At 35.8% G+C, this 14,722-nt stretch overlaps 1 protein-coding gene across 5 annotated transcripts in view; it reads right to left on the reverse strand.

Annotated features, from left to right (window-relative positions):
• Positions 1–14,722, reverse strand: part of NT5C2 (5'-nucleotidase, cytosolic II) — a 102,879-nt gene that overhangs the window by 29,801 nt on the left and 58,356 nt on the right. The gene's annotated exons all lie outside the window — the stretch shown is intronic.

A 14,722-nucleotide genomic window follows, 5' to 3' on the forward strand; every position in this document is an offset into this window, starting at 1 on the left:
ACAAATGTTCCCAATGACTGAAAGAATTGCAATCACCTCATGATCTGCCTGGCCTAGGTAACCCCCACTATTAAGAGTTCTCTGACCCAGTAGGTTTTTATCCACAAGGCTTAACCTTAAATTTTCATTACATAGCATGCCTCCATTATCATCTGGTCCTTTTCTCAGTGACCATTAACCCAATGATAAAGCAAACATTCAGAGACCGTATAAGCAGAAAAGAGATGAATCAAAAGTTAACTATTATGTTAAGACTCCTTTTAAATTAAAAAATAAATGTTCTTTTAATGTTTTTTTATTTTGAGGGAGAGGGAGGGGAAGGGGGAGGGAGAGGGAGACACAGAATCCGAAGCAAGCTCCAGGCTCTGAGCTGTCAGCACAGAGCCCAACACGGGGCTCAAACCTATAGATCGTGACCTGAGCCAAAGTCGGAAGCTTAACCGACTGAGCCACCAGGCACCCCTCCTTTTAAATGTTTTTAAAATTCTAATTCCAATGTAGTTAATGTTAAGACTCTTGAAACAAGTTTATACTTGTTGAAAACAGCAGGCAATATTTAAGATTTTAGTAATTTTACTGATGCAACTAACATAAGACACTATTCCAAAAAATAACCTGATTTACATTTGAATACTTTTATGATTGACAATGAAAAGATCATAAACACTGATAAGTGATTATTTCTATCACTCACCTTGTAATGGAGAAGATGGAACTGGATTTTATTAAACAATCTTTTAAATCTCCTAATGACCTAGGAACCAACCACACATTATTGCAATTCAGAAAGATTAATTTAAAATTAGTGAAAACATGGGGCGCCTGGGTGGCTCAGTTGGTTAAACATCCAACTTCATCTCAGGTCATGATCTCACATTTTGTGAGTTCGAGCCCCATGTTGGGCTCCGTGCTGACAGCTCAGAGCCTGGAGCCTGCTTCAGATTCTGTGTCTCCCTCTCTCTCTGCCCCTCCCCTGCTTGCACTCTGTCTCTCTCTCTCAAAAATAAATAAATGTTAAAAAAATAAAAATTAAAAAATTTAATGGAAACACCAACTGGGATAGTGAAATGACATAAAGGGAATCAAAATTTGGAAATTAAGTGTAGACTCATATATGTAAAATAGATATGCTTAAAAGTAATATATAAATCTAAAACAGGTAACATAAGTATGTATCTAAAAATAATAGTCTTGAGGGTATTTAATCTCAATACAAAGAGCTTTTATCTACAACTAAGATTATGCACTGGAGTGTTCTTTTTTCTTTTCTTTCTTTCTCTGTCTCTGTCTTCTTTCTTTTAAAGAATGTTTATTTATTTTGAGAGACAGCAAGCATGTGCATGGTGGAGGGGCAGAGAGGGAGAGAGAGAATCCCAAGCAGGCTCCTGGCAGCGCAGAGACTGATGTGGGGCCTATCACAAACCATAAGATCATGACCTGACCTGAAACCAGGAGCGGGATGCTTAACCGACTGAGCCACCCAGGTGTCCCTGGAGTATTATTTCTTTTAAAATTCTTTCCTAACATACACCACTTCAAAAGCATACTTGGTTGCAGAAATAGTCCTTTGTTTTCTGAGGTAGTTAGTATAAGAAATCCTTAAGTTGAAGAAAAAGCAGTCATGAGGCACCTGGGTGGCTCAGTTGGTTAAGTGTCTGACTCTTGGTTTCACCTCAGGTCATGATCTCAAGATTCAATGAGTTCAAGCCTCGCGTCTGGCATAATTGTTACGGCACTGTGGTAGAGACCAAATTAAGTGCATGGAGCCTACTTGGGATTCTCTGTCTCCCTCTATCTCTGCCCCTCCCCTGCTTGTTCATGCTCACTCTCTCTCTCTCTCTCTCAAAATAAATAAACTTAAAAAAAAAAAAGAAAAAGTAAGAAAGAAAAAGCAGTAAGATGGGACACCTGGTTGGCTCAGTCAGTTAAACATTTGAGTCTTGATTTTCGCTCAGGTCATGATCTCACAATTGTGAGATTGAGACCAGCATCGGACTCCATGCTGGGTGTGGGGCCTGCTTGGGATTCTCTCTCCCTCTCTTCCTTCCCGGCTCACACTTGCACACACACGCACTCTCTCACACTCTCGAGAAGAGAAGAGAAGAGAAGAGAAGAGAAGAGAAGAGAGGAGAAGGGAAGAGAAAAAAAAGAAAGGAAAAGAAAAAAGCAGTAATACCTAAAATAAAAAGTATATATCAAATGGAAATAAAAAACCTTTACATTCTAATACCTTTAAAAAAATCACCTTATTGGCATTTTGTCAGTTTCCTCTACTTAGTCTTTTAATTTAACTTTATTAAGAATATTTTTTAGGGGCACCTAGGTGGCTCAGTCAGTTAAGCATCCGACTTTGGCTCAGGTCATAATCTCAGGTTCTTGAGTTTGAGCCCTATGTAGTAGGGCTCTGTGCTGACAGCTCAGAGCCTGGAGGAGCCTGCTTTGGATTCTGTGTCTCCCTTTCTCTCTGCCCCTCCCCTGCTCACGTTCTGTCTCTCTCTCTCTCAAAAATAAACATTTAAAAAAATAATAAAGTGACATATGTAAAAAAAAGAATATTTTTAAATCATACACAAAAAAATAGAGAATATTAAATGATCTGCTTTAAAATCATCATCCAAGCTTTAACAGTTATCAGTATTTTGGATTCTTGTTTCATCCTCCCTAATGTTTTCTCTTCCTATTTAATAACTTCTATCAGATCAAAAGTTTTTAAACTAATTTTTCAAAGAATACTGAAATTGCACAAGTATACAAAAGTTATACACATGCACATACAGAATTATTAACTAGTTTGGGTGATCTTTTAACTACTGCTTGAATATCCTTCCCACTTACAGGCCAGTATGATACTAGAACAGTCTTCTACCAGCAGTAAGTTATAGTAAGAGCCTTCCAAATTAAGGATTGCTCAGAAATATTTTAACTATATTAAGGCTGTCCAATCTTATAGTCTTGATGAGAAAACCTACTGTAACAAAGGCACTGCTCTTTTGGTATGAAAGTACTGGCTTAGTATTATCATATATTAACACTCTTAGCAAATCAGAGTTAACACATAGGGTGAGACATTGGACCAAACAAAACAGAAATGTAAACATGTGAAAAAAATTCGAAAGTGGGGATGCCATCAACAATAGCTTTTAAAAAATAACTTAGTTCAGTTAAAGAAACAAACTAATAAAGAAAACAAGTATTTTTACCTAAGGATCAGTAGACTTATTCCAAAATAAGTTCTAAGTTCTCTCTCTCTAGAAGACAACTATACCAAAACAGAAACAAACAAAAACCAACTATGAAATGAAAACAAACTACGGTATGAGATGGGACATAAAATAATGCCTTTTGTTTTTCCCAACCCCTCCCCAAATAATGCCTTTTAATAACAAACATAATAGAACTTTTTCATCCAAACTAGCCTTCTCCCATTCAAAATAATCACTCCTCAAGTCAATATATACTTATTCCAATAATGCAATCATTACTCAGAACATGTCTGAAATTCTTTCAAAACTACTTTCAGAGTCTATAGCATGTTGTTCTAGATATCCTCCCTAGTAGCACATTTTTCATCAACAGATGACGAAGTGAATTTAAAGTGGTGGTGGGGGGGGGGTGGCAGTTATTCAGAGCAACCAGTGAATAAAACGGTAGATCAAACTGGGTTAAAAAACAGGGGACTACTTAATGAAGCAATGAAGCAGGTTTTCTTGTGTTTATAAACTGGCTATGAAAACAAATTTCTAAAGAATTCCTAAAATGTCTAAGAAATGACAGTGAAGGGGTGCCTGCCTAGCTCAGTCAGTTGAGCGTGCAACTCTTGATCTCAGGGTTGTAAATTCGAGCCTCACACTCAGATTTTTAAGAGATTACTTAAAAATTAAATCTTAAAAAAAAAAAAAATGATAGCAATATTGGAATAAGTTTTTCTAATAAGGTGATTATATGAAGGATATTTGGAAGCATATCTTATTACAGTCTTTTATAAAAAGTAGTCTTTTAAAAAAATGTTTATTTAGTTTTGAGAAAGACAGAGTGAGGAGGGGAGGGGCAGAGAGAGAGGGAGACACAGAATCTGAAACAGGATCCAGGCTCTGAGCTGTCAGCACAGAGCCTGACGCGGGGCTCAAACCCACAAACTGCAAGATCATGACCTGAACCAAAGTTGGACACTTAAGCCACCCAGGCACCCCTATAAAAAGTAGTCTTTTGGGGCGCCTTAGTGGCTCAGTGGGTTGAGTGTCTGACTTTTGATCTCAGCATCATGAGTTCAAGCCATGTGCTAGGCTCTGCACTGGGAGTGAAGCCTACTTAAAAAAAAAAAAAAAAAAGTAGTCTTTTGACCCATTTTATATGTGTTTCATTTTGCAAGTCACCTCAAATCACTTCTGGAGATTTACAGAGAAGTATATTTTATTGCTTTACAGTCAATACTGTACATAAGGAACCCTCCAGTTATGCAAACCCATTCAACCATAGATACCATCAAGTTCAGCTTATTCTGAATGGATCCTTGATACTAATCACTGATTGGACTCTAGTACTAAAGTATCACTTTTCATCTTCACAATTCTTCTTTTTGAGTTGAGTACAAACATAATAGAACTTACTCATCCAAATGAGCCTTATCACTCCCTCAGGCAACAGGGAGGCAAGATGTCCTGCATGATATATACATATACTGATTAGATTTTTGTTTTGTTTGTGAGTGTTTTCCAATTTATTTTTATTAATAATTTTACGAAGCACAATCCTAGTTTTTTTTTGGAAAGGGATCATTTGTTTTTGGAAGTTTTTCTTCTTTTTATCTATTACCCTAGTTTCTCTGTTCAAACACTCAAGCCCTTATTCTGTTGTTTCAGAAAAAACAAACAAAACCCTATTTAAAAGTTCTTTTAGAAAAAAAAATCACACCTACTTTTATATTCCTTAAACCTTCAACTGTATACATCTGATCCATTCACAAAGTGATAAATCCCTCAAGAATAAGTCAGAGGATATGAATAGGTTAATAACTTTCAATGACTTAAGAGCTGTTCATTCATTAACACAAAACTCTCTTGCATGGAGACAATCTGTTTGAGAGAATGTGGAATAAGGTAATATGTAAGTTCTACATTTTCAAGTTGTAAGAAGGATGCCCTGAGTCCTCTCTCATGACTTTGGACAATGACAATTTCTCTGGCTTTTCTAAGATAGGTTATCTTCCTTAGCTTGTACCAAAAACTTTTTAAGAAACTTTGACAGTGCTGTCACACTAAGAACTTCAAAAGGTGCATCCAGTTTACACACTAGCCACAGTAGGTTCTACTCAGCTGATGTTCCATTATTAACTTAATTCAGTACCATTACAAGGAGCCTCATCTTTCTTTAAGAAATGCTGAAACACCATACAAACGCTCACATTGTCATATATCTTTTTTTTTTTTTAATGCTGCCTGGTGCATATATGGTCAAATGATGTTTATAAGGATGCCCAGACCATTCAGGAAGGGAAGGGTCAGTCTTTTCAATAGTGTTGAGAAAAACGGGATATCCACATGAGAAACAATGAAATTGGATCCTTACTTTATTCCACATACAAAAATTAACTCAAAATGGATCAGAGACCTAAACATAGGGCTAAAACTATAAAACTCTTAAAACAGAGGAGAAAATCTTTGTTATACTGATTTTGGCAACAATTTCTTGACATGACAGCAAAATCACAGGCAACAAGAGAAAAAATAGATGGACTGGACTTCATCAAAATTAAAAACTTTTCTGCATCAAAAGACACTATTCAAGACAGTGAAAAGGCACCCCACAGAATGAGAAACAATATTTGCAAATTATATACCTGGTAAGAGATTAATGTCCAAAATATCTAAAGACATTTCATCTACAACTCAACAACAAACCAAACAACCCAGTTAAGAAATGGACAAAGGACTAAGACAAGACATTTCTCCAAATAAGATATACCATATAGATGGCTAATAAACATATGAAAGGTGCTCAACATCACCAGCCATTACGGAAATGTAAATCAAAACCACAATGAGAGGAATGTCTGAGCGGCTCAGTTGGTTGAGCATTGGACTTAAGTGGCTGACTCTGGCTCAGGTTATGATCTCAGGGTCTGTGGGTTTGAGCCCTGCATGGGGATCCCTGCTGTCAGCACAGATACCACTTCAGATCCTCTGACGCTCTCTTTCTCTGCCCCTCCCCACCTCGCACTCTATCAAAAATAAATATTAAAAATATATATTTTTAAGCCATAATGAGATACAACCTCCCACCCATTAAAATGATCATTATCAAAATAACAACAAAAATCTTAAAATAACAAGTGTTGCCAAGGATGTGGACAAACTAGAACCCTCATGCATTGCTGGTGGAATGTAAAATGGTGCAGCCACTGTGGAAAACAATCAGGACTTTCTCAAAAAGTTAAACATGTAATTACTATAGGATTCACCAGTTCCATTCCAGGGTATCTACCCAGAAGAACTGAGAGCAAAGACTAAAATACATACTTGTATATCAATGCTCCTAGCAGCACTACTCACAAAAGTCAAAAAGGTGGAAGCAACCCAAGTGTCCACTGACGGACGATGGATAAACAAAATGTGGTCTGTACATATAATGGAATATTATTCAGCCTTAACAAGGAATGAAATCTGATATATGCCACAACATAAAAGAAACGTGAAAACATGCTAAGAGACATAAGCAAGACCCATGGAATCATATGATTCCACTTATATGAAACATCTAGAATAGTAACTTCACAAAAAGTAGATTAGGAGTTACAGGGGCTGAAGTGAAAAGATGATGGGAAGTTACTGCTTAATGAGTTTCTGTTTAGGATAATGAAAAAGTTGTGGAAATTGATAATGGGTTGCACGATATTGTAGATTTACTGAATGCCGCTAATTATACATTTAAAATAGATAAAATAGTAAGTTTTATGTGGATTTCACCACAATAAAAAAAAAGGGAGGGAAAAAGGTGCTCTACCTTGTTTGAGATGTCTTTGGTAACAGCATACCAATAATATATAATATATAATACTTCTTACTTTAGATTGTTTCTTCTCCTTTAAATGCCACTAATGCCAGGGGCACCTAGGTGGCTCAGTCAGTTAAGCGTCCGACTTCAGCTCAAGTCATGATCTCATGGCTTATGAGTTTGAGCCCCACATCAGGCTCTGTGCTGACAGTTCAGAGCCTGGAGCCTGCTTCAGATTCTGTGTCTCCCTCTCTCTCTGCCCCTTCCCTGTTCACGTTTTGTCCCTCTGTCAAAAACAAATAAGCATTAAAAAAAATTTAAATGCCACTAATGCCAGTAGGTTTTGTGAGGATATACAATAGCTGACAGAAACATGACCTGAGTGGCCTGGACTTAAGTCCAAGTAAATATACCATGCAAAAAAAATGTTCATTTAAATGTCAAGTAAGTTGAGTCAATTCCAAAAACAATAAAACAAGATCATTGAGGGCATCTACTATGCATGACAGGATAAGATGACAGATCAAAAGTCCAGGAATAGTTCTGCTAGTAAGAGGATAATCCTCTAATTTAGCAAAAACTAGTTTCTCTTAATTTCTTCTCTGGTACTTTTAATAGCTTTATTCTATCTTCTCTCTCTGCTTTGGGCTTGTAACTGCAAAACACTTAGTTTGAGATAATTGGATTTCATCCCTAGTGGCTAATAACATAGCCTAGAAAGGAGAGGAGGGCAGAAAAATTCAAAAGGAGAGTCTAACATATTTTCAATTCCTCCCAAGATTTAAAAAATGCACAATTTTAGAATTTTAACAATATCTAGAACGAAGTATTTACACAGTACTCTGTGTAAATTTCCTTACGTTTACTCCTAAAAATTAAAAGAAAAACCGTGTAAAATTATCTGTATTCTAAGGATGAGGATTATATTCAAATGCAAGACAATGACTTCTCATTGAGAGATTAGTAAATAATTTCTGTTCCTGTGATAGCTCGGAGCAGCATTAAGAAACAGAACTGACCTAGGTTTACATTCTAGCTGTGAATCTTAAGCCAATTTCCACGTACAATTTCTTTTACCTCTTGACTTGGTGAACTATTTGCAAAACAGAGGCAATAATCCCCACTTCAGTGGGCTGTTGTGAAGAGCCCTACACTGTGCAGGGGCGCCAACTATGGATTTCAGCTCAGGTCATGGGCTCAGGGTTCAGAGTTTGAGCCCCGCATCAGACGCTGCGTTCAGCGGGGAGCCTGTTTGGGATTCTCTCTTTCTCTTTCTCTTTCTCTTTCTCTTTCTCTTTCTCTCTCTCTCTCTCTCTCTCTCTCTCTCTCTCTCTCTCTCCGCCCTTCCTGCATGTGTGCTCTCTCAAAATAAATGAACTTAAAAAAAAAAAAGGTACACTGTACATAAAATATATTTTATAGCACATATAGTACATGCTTAATAAATATTCTCTTCCTCCTGACAATTTCTCAGAAAAATGGGAAGGACTGGACAGTGACCAACATCCATTAGTACTGAAATGGTAACAAAAAATAAGGAACTTACTGTTGGACTTACCAAAATGGCTCAGAACCCTAAAGGTGTTGGAGCTGGAAAAAAATTGTAATGTGCCTCTTTTTGGATCTTTGGGCTCAACAGGGGCAATAAAAAGAAAGGAAAAATAAGAAAAAAAAAAAGCAGACTTCTTGACTGAAAAAGGAAAAATCAAAATGATTTAAATGAACCATAGAGGGGTGCCTGGCTGGCTCAGTTGGCAGAGCATGCTACTCTTGGTCTCTGGGTTGTGAATTTGAGTCCACATTGGGTGTGAAGCCCAAACAAAACAAAACAAAACAAAACAAAACAAAACATGAACCAATCTAGAAATAATACATCTTCATAATTGTAAACCAAGAGTCATTCTATATTTGTGAAGGTCATTAAGTAAATATTAAATCCTCCGTGGACACATACACTCTCCCTTGGGGTAAAGACTTCTGAAAATTATACATATATAATTTTGATGTTAATTCCATGAAACTTGTTGCATATTAAGTCTTTCTTGCAACTGCAAAGGTCAATTACTTCCTTTCATTAAAAGAGTTTTTATTGTTTCTAAAAAGCAAATAATTTCCATGGTACTTATTAGAAGCATATCAGTGATACCTTTGTCATAAAGGAAAAAATTTAAATTTAAATAAAAACCTTTCTCAGAATCCATTCCTTCACCATGATCCTGCTAAATAACCCTTCACTAAAAACAGTGCTTAATTTCTTTTTTCTGTAAACATAATCTGATGCCAAATACTTTGACATTTTAAATCTATTCAGAAAAAGAACTTCAACTTTCTATTAAGTTCATGATCATCTGTAATACTCACAAAGAAAATTCAAAAACAAAGGAGTGATTAAATATTCCACTGCTATCTGTCCAACATTTCAGGTTTTTCCACAATATATAGGAATATAAATGAGTTTAAGGTTGATATTCTTCTCCTTATTCCTTAGAGTTTCCTGTATAGCTTGAGACTGGTATATCAATACTTTGGTATCACTGCATTCATCATTTTACATACATCATTATTTCCTTTAAGGCTTATACCAACAGTTTACCCTCCTTCCCCCCCACCCTGCCCCCCGCAAACACACACACACCTTCTTTTTCTTAAATGACTAACATCAATCACACTGCTTTTTCTACAACCTCATAGTCTCTAAGGTTAAGATAAAAATAAGACTAGGCCTAAGCTCTGAATGTGTGGGACTTAGCCTTCAAAACAGAAATAGGATTATTCTGACTCGTTTACTCTTCGATCACTTCTTACATCCAAATTATTCTAATTTAATAGCTATTGGCTAACATTTGCTTGTAAAAGAAACCACATTTTGCAGATTAGCAGTCTGTCAGATAGTGAACTACAATCATGAGGACGTAATAGCAGTTACTTTAAGTTACTCACTGAATCAGAAAATAATTTCTCATTTGAAACCTCAGCAATAAATTTCTGGATATAATATTATAAAACTAAGTAATTAGAATACTAAAAGCAATAGAAACCACAGGTCCATTTATGTCTGTTTGCCACTTGAAAAATGAACAAGCAATAAACAACCTAAAAAAAAGTCAATTCTCCCTTTGCTTTCCATTTTTACTATTCTGTCCACTATTAACAAAAATAAATTCAGCAATATAACATTTTTAGCAGTCCTCTATACAAACAAAAACAAGGAAACAGAATTCACAAATAGTATAACTTTACTCCCTTCATTCTATGGAGGGGAAACAGCTAGGTTAAAAACAACTTTCTTGCTCTTTCATATGTCCAAAGACCTAAATCTTTTTTGGCTTGATTTGTCCTGGGAAATGCAATCATCATTCTGATCCATCTGTCTGAAACATTTCAGCAGAAAAAGGCTAAAAGATTGCTCTCAGATAAAGACCACAAACACAAAATCTGTTGTCTAGAAAGCACCTACATTAGAGCAACTTAATAAAATAGAAAACAAAAGCACCCAGCAGGTCTAATTGAGGGAAAAAAAACCTTAAGAGAAGGGAAAAGAAAAACATATATCTGCAGAGGAAGACAAAAATATGCAAAGGACCAGTTTCTGATACACATCATGTGTATTTTTTTTCATGTGCATTTTTTATAAAAAACATAGTCCACCGCTGGTGAATGGCAAAGCTAATATAAAAGACTCAGTATTATCTAGAATCTAAACAATGACTTTCATATATATAACTTTTCTGTACTTGGTATACAAACTGGTTAAAGCATAATTAACGTACATACTCCCAGTAAGAGAAAATGTTAATCTACAGTATTAGATAAAGAGCTGAATACCAATACTGGCATTAATTTTATAGGCAGATCTCAAGATTAAAATTAATTTAGGTCCAAGACAATCAGGAAAAATCAGCTTATGTCAACAGGTTAAGTTCTTCATTTTGGGAGTTTTAAAAATTTTATATAAAAATGTCGATCTTACATAGAAATTCTATAAATAAACTAATAAAAACATTAAAAATGTATAGCTTGTGGGGTGCCTGGGTGGCTCAGTCGGTTAAGTGTCCGACTTCGGCTCAGGTCATGATCTCACTGTTCGTGAGTTCGAGCCCACGTCAGGCTCTGTGCTGACAGTTCAGAGCCTGGAGCCTGCTTCGGATTCTGTGTCTCCCTCTCTCTCGGCCCCACCCCTACTCATGCTCTGTCTCTCTCTCTGTCTCTCTCAAAAATAAATAAACCATTAAAAAAATTGTTGCCCCTGTTGAGCTCCTTTCCCTGCTCATACTGTCTCTCTCTGTCTCTAAAAAAAAAAAAAAAAAAAAAAAGCTAAAAAAAAAATTTAAAAAATGTATAGCTTGCTTTAATTACAAGGACAGCTGATGATAAACAAGATCTACGAAAGCTTGCATTCAGATGAGATGAAGATAATGAGGTTCCCATCAGAATGGATTATGCTACTGAACACTCTATGACACATTTCTTTCAGGGAAATAAATGTACCAAACTACAAGCAAAATCATAAAATTTTCTAAAAGTAATAAAAGTCAGGCAATTATTTCTATTTAAACAACCAACCAACCAACCAACCCAGGGCGCCTGGGTGGTTCAGTCAGTTAAGCATCCCACTTCGGCTCAGGTCATGCATGATCTTGTGGTCTGTGAGTTCAAGCCCAGAGTCAGGCTCTATGCTGACAGCTCAGAGCCTGGAGTCTGCTTCGACTCTGTATCTCCCTCTCTCTCTGCCCCTCCCCTTCTCGCTCTCTTGCTCTCTCTCAAAATAAATAAATAAACTTAGAAAAATTTTTAAATAGTAACAATTCCTTTAAAAATCACCTTAAAATTAAATCTCCCTCATTCTCATGCATTCACTAAAACTGAAAGCTGGTAAGTTCTTAGCAGGAGAAAAAAGAAATCAGTAAAACTGATAAACCTCTTGCTAGACTGAAGAAAAAAAAAAAAGACACAAATTACCAGTATCAGGAATGAAAAATACAACAGTACTACAGATCTTACAGATATCAAAAGAATAATAAAAATATAATGAATATTATGCCAATAAATTTAAAACTCAGTGAAATGGACACAAACTATCAAAACTGATTTAAGAAGAAACAGAAACTCTGACTAGCCCTATGTTTAAAAGTTGAATGCATAATTTAAAAACATTCCCACAAAAATAACTCCTGGCCCAGACAGTTTTACTATTAATTCTATCAAATACTTAAGGAAAAAATAATGTCAATTCTACCCAAACTTTGAGAAATAGTAAAGGGGAACAATTCCCAAACTCATTTTATGAGGCCAGAATTATACCAAAACCAAAATTCAAGAGACATTACAAGACAACTATAAACCAATGCTCCTCATGGACAAAACGCAAAAATCCTCAACAAAATAGCAGCAAATCAAATTTGCCAATACATAGAATAGTACTTAACCAAGTGGTATTTACTCCAGGAATGCAAAGTTGGTTTAACATTCAGAAATCATTCAGTGTAATTCATCCTTGGATCTTCTCAACAGAGGCAGAAAAACATTTGATGAAATTTATCACTCATGTTAAAACTCCCAGAAAACTAAGAATAAAAAGAAACTTTCCAACCGATAAAAAGCATTTACAAAAAACCTACAACTAATATTATACTTAATGGTGAAAAACTGAACATTCTCTCTCCCTAAGATCAAGAATACAGTAAAGAGGTCCATTCTCAACACCTCTATTCAACATAGTACTAAGGTTTTAGTGCAAGAAGGCAAAAAAAAATGTTTAGTAAGATATAAAGATTAGAAATAAAAGTGATTTGCAGATAATCTGATTATATATGTAGATAACTCTAAGAAGTGTATAAAAGAACTACTAGAATAAGTGAATTTAGAAAGTTACAGGATTCAAAGACAATATACAAAAATGAGCTGTTATTTCTAAATGCCAGCAACAAACTAATAGAAAATGAAATTTCAAACACCATTTACAACTACATAAAAAATAGGAAATACTTAACAGATAAAAATGTATAAGACCTTTATACCAAAAAAGATGAAACATTGCTAAGAGATACTAAAGAAGATTAGGTAAATGGCACAATGTATCATGTTCCTGGACTCGAAGACTCAATGCAGTTAAGATGTCAATTCTCTACAAACTGGTCAAGAAATCCTCTTGGGGTGCTGGGTGGCTCAGTTGATTCTGGCTCAGGTCATGATCTCATGATTTGTGAGTTTGGACCTGACATCAGGCTCTGCACTGAGTGTAGAGTCGGCTTAAGATTCTCTCTTTACCTCTCTCTTCTCTCTGCCCTTCCCCTGCTGCACGGTTTCACTCTCTCAAAAATAAATGCATAAACTTAAAAAAAAAAAAAAAAAAAAAAAAAAAAAAAAAAAAGAACTTCTACAACTCAACAAAAAAACAACCTGGGGCACCTGGGTGACTCAGTTGGTTAAGTGTCCGACTCCTGACTTCAGCTCAGGTCATGATCTCACGGTTCATGGGTTCAAGCCCCACAACAAGCTCTGCACTGACAGTGTGGAGCCTGCTTGGGATTCTCCTCCCCCACCCGCCCCCCCCTCGCTGGCGTGCACGCTCTCTCTCTCAAAAAAAACTTAAAAAAAAAAAAAAAAAAAGATTGCCTTTTTAAAAAAATTTAAAAATAAAAATAAAAGGACAAACAACCCAATTAAAAGATAGGCATCTGAATAGGCGCTTCACAAAAGAAATTAAGTAGCCAATAACCACATGAAGATTTTCAACATCACTATTTATCAGGAAATACAAAGTAAAATCACAGTGATAACACTACACGTTCATCTGAATGGCTAAAATTCAAAGGACAGACAATATCAAACATAAAAAAAGCTTGGAGCAAGCAGAATTCTCATGTTTCCTGGGTGAGACTTTAAAATGGCATGACTACTTTGAAAAACCATTTGTTTGTTTCCTATAAGGTAAACATATAATCTGGCAATTGTACTCCTAGGTATTTACCCAGAGGAAATAAGAATATACACCCACAAAAAGACTTGTAGTATACTACTGTTCGTAGCAGTTTTATTCACAGTAGCCCAAAATGAAACGACTCAAACGTCCATCAACAGATAAATGAATAAACAAATTGTATACAGGTATCCCCTACTTTTTGAAAGTTCAAGTTATGCCACTTAACCTTGACAAAGGACCTATATTTGTACCTGTTTTTGCTAACTGAAATAAATCTGAAGAGGATTTTTGCTTTTATGAAAAAAGCGAAAAGCAAAACTGGCATTCAGCATTTGCTTTGCAGCCAGCCCTTGCAGAGGCAGTTCATACCACAAGCACCAAGAGTGGCTCCGTGACACTCCTTCCCTGTGACTTAATATCTTAGCATCAAGCCACCATGACTTTCAATTGTGTCTGTAAGCTACTGTGCTTTAGCTCAATTTATTTTGTGTATTCATTAGCAACATGTGTTTTACAGTATCAGAAAAGCCTAAGAACAGTTATTTTGAGGATCTGGAAATGCCCCCAATTTTCTTCCATATAAATTAAGGGTAACTGTTTCTTCGCTTTACGACATTTCAGCTTACAAATAGTTTCAGAGAACACTCTACTTCCGATAGCAGGGAAAACCTATGCACATGCAATGGACTACTACTTGGCTTCCTCCTCCAAAAAAAGTAAAGTTTAAAGAGAAACAGGATAATTTTATAATGCTGACGGGTTAAAATCACTAGTAATAAGACTTACTGGTATTATGGTCTGAAAAGAATA

Source organism: Panthera uncia, chromosome D2 (assembly GCF_023721935.1).
Source record: "Panthera uncia isolate 11264 chromosome D2, Puncia_PCG_1.0, whole genome shotgun sequence".
Classification (NCBI taxonomy): domain Eukaryota; kingdom Metazoa; phylum Chordata; class Mammalia; order Carnivora; family Felidae; genus Panthera; species Panthera uncia.